This window comes from Ovis aries, chromosome 11, assembly GCF_016772045.2.
Source record: "Ovis aries strain OAR_USU_Benz2616 breed Rambouillet chromosome 11, ARS-UI_Ramb_v3.0, whole genome shotgun sequence".
In the NCBI taxonomy this organism is placed as follows: Eukaryota; Metazoa; Chordata; class Mammalia; order Artiodactyla; family Bovidae; genus Ovis; species Ovis aries.
The window spans coordinates 44,361,247-44,363,579 of record NC_056064.1 but is presented as its reverse complement, the minus strand read 5'-3'; positions in this window follow the sequence as shown (position 1 = coordinate 44,363,579).

Here is a 2,333-nt window from a genome sequence, read left to right as displayed (position 1 = left end):
CATGGCCAAATCTGTCCACCACCTCTTTGCTTCTGTGTGTGAACATCACATAGATAAGGGCTGAGTGTAGGGATGTGTTTGAAGGAGAGATAGGGGTTGAAGATAGAGGGAGAGGATGCAGGCGGGTGACAGGGGCCCAGTGAGGTGGCTGAAGCGGGTGAAGAGGGGACCTCACCTGCTGCTGCTGAAACAAGCCTGTGTTTCACAAAAACAGTTTACTGAGCGTTCCTGACAAGCCCTTTCTGCTCTATTACAGCTTGTCCCTCCAGGACTGCTCTGTACTCATTTCAACTAGATTTCACTTGGACAAAGAGAGAAGGATACACTGTGACTTGCCTGGCAAGCTGGAAGAGCAGCCACTCCAAGCCACAGAGAGGAGTTGGGACAAGGGCTTGTCCCCAGCCTTGTTCTTCCTCTAAGGTCACTCCCCACCCCCATCCTTCCTCAGCTCCCCAAACCACAACAGGATCAAGTCACTGGGTGCCCCCTTCTCATGATTCCCCTCCCCGTGATACTGCTCAGGCCCAGCAGCAGACTCTGCTAAACAATTAGGAAGTCCCTGGTGGTCCAGTGGTTAAGACTGCGCTTCCAAGGCAGGGAATGCTGGTTCGATCCCTGGTTGGGGAACTGAGATGGCAGATGCTACGAGGCATAGCACCCCGCCAAAAAAAAATTGGGAGTGGTGCTCACCTCCTCTCTTTGCCTGAGACTAACAGGGAAATCTCGTCAAGCAGCCTGTAAAACATGCCCAAATGAAGAGCACCTCCCCTGGTGTGGAGGAAGGGGTATTGCTGGGACAGGGGCTTAGGGGCTGAGCTGGCTCTGAGAGCAGGGGAGGGGACTAGCAGTCAGGCCTTGTCTGCAGTGCTGGAGCCCTGGCACTGCTGGGCCACCCCCCAGGGCCTTTCCTGGTGCCCACTGAATGACTCACCTTGGCACAGACACAATGGTCAGGGTGGGCACAGAGCCCGCTCCCCGCAGCACCCCAGCTCCCCTCAAATGCTTTCCGAGAAGCTCTTTGAGCAAGGGGCTTGGGCTGCGCCCCGCCCAACAGGCTGGCATCTTGGGATGAAAACAGCACAGGCCCCCTGAGGGGCTGCCCTCGCTGAGCGACGCCCTCACCAGTGGTGGAGAACAAGGCTTCATTCAGCAAGTGCCCGGGAAAAGGGATCGGAGGCCCAGGCATGGGCAGTGGGCAGCAAGAGGGGGTGGTGCAGGAGAGGAAGGCTGTCTGCTTCCCAGAAGTCCAGGGGCACAGATGGCTGAGGGCCTGGGTGGACCACCAGGCAGCCAGATAGACGGGGTGGATGGATCTGAAATCTCAAGGGCCCACAGGGCACTGGACCCGGGTTCCCAGTTCAGAACCACTGGCTCCTCAGTACCCAAACCCACTCATCCCCAGAAACCTTTCCCAGCCTTTCAGCCTGGGAACTTGTGTGGGAATTTGAAGGAGATAAATCTCCACTGTGAGAGTGAGGTGAGAGGGGGCCAGGGAAATGGGATGTTACAGGGACAAAGATGGGAGTTGGGACAGCCAGCTCATTCATAAGTGCTTTGTGGAGCTGTCAAGGCCTGGGCTCTGGGAGGGGTTGCAGGGAAGCTGGGGTGAACCCAGTGAGGCTGAGCCCGGAGCTTCAGGGTGGCCCCAGGAGTGGGGGGGCGGGCGCCTGGGAGTGCAGCACCTGCCCCCTCTGGCCCTATCAGGAGCCCCACATTCCTTCCATTATCCCCCCACTGCTAGATAGAGGCCTCGATTGACCCTCCAGACAAAGGGTTGGTTCTAATTCCAGCCCACAGCCCCAAAACTCCAGAGGATGGGGAGACAGCAGGAATGCAGACGCCTGCACTCAGAGGGGAGGATGGCAGGAATATGCTGGGACTGAGGCTGTCAGGAAATCTAACACAGGCTGTTTCTTGAGAGTAGGGAACAGGTTTATTCAAGTTCCCAACATCTATCAGGCACTGGAAGGAGAATGCTGGAGGGTCTGGGTCATGGGATCTAAGAGTTAGAAGACGGGTCAGGGGTCATCTGGTCCAGCCCTTCCCTGACCCACCATCCCAGAGAGTCTGCTTGCTCAGTGGTCAGAGTTTCAGACACAGCATCGGCCCCAGGAACTGCCCACTAGCAGCTCTGTCTGGAGCCAGACAGAGGCTGGCATGCTCTGGTGGCCCTGCCTCGGGGCACAGTGGCCTCGGTGGGGTGAGAGGCGCTCTCCCCGTGGCTGGGCTGTGGCCCAGCACCACCCCCTCAGGCTATGCCAGGGGGCGTTGCCAGGGGCAGCCTGGGCCGTGCCAGGCTGGTCCCCTCCTCCTTAAAGCCTGCACATCTCAGG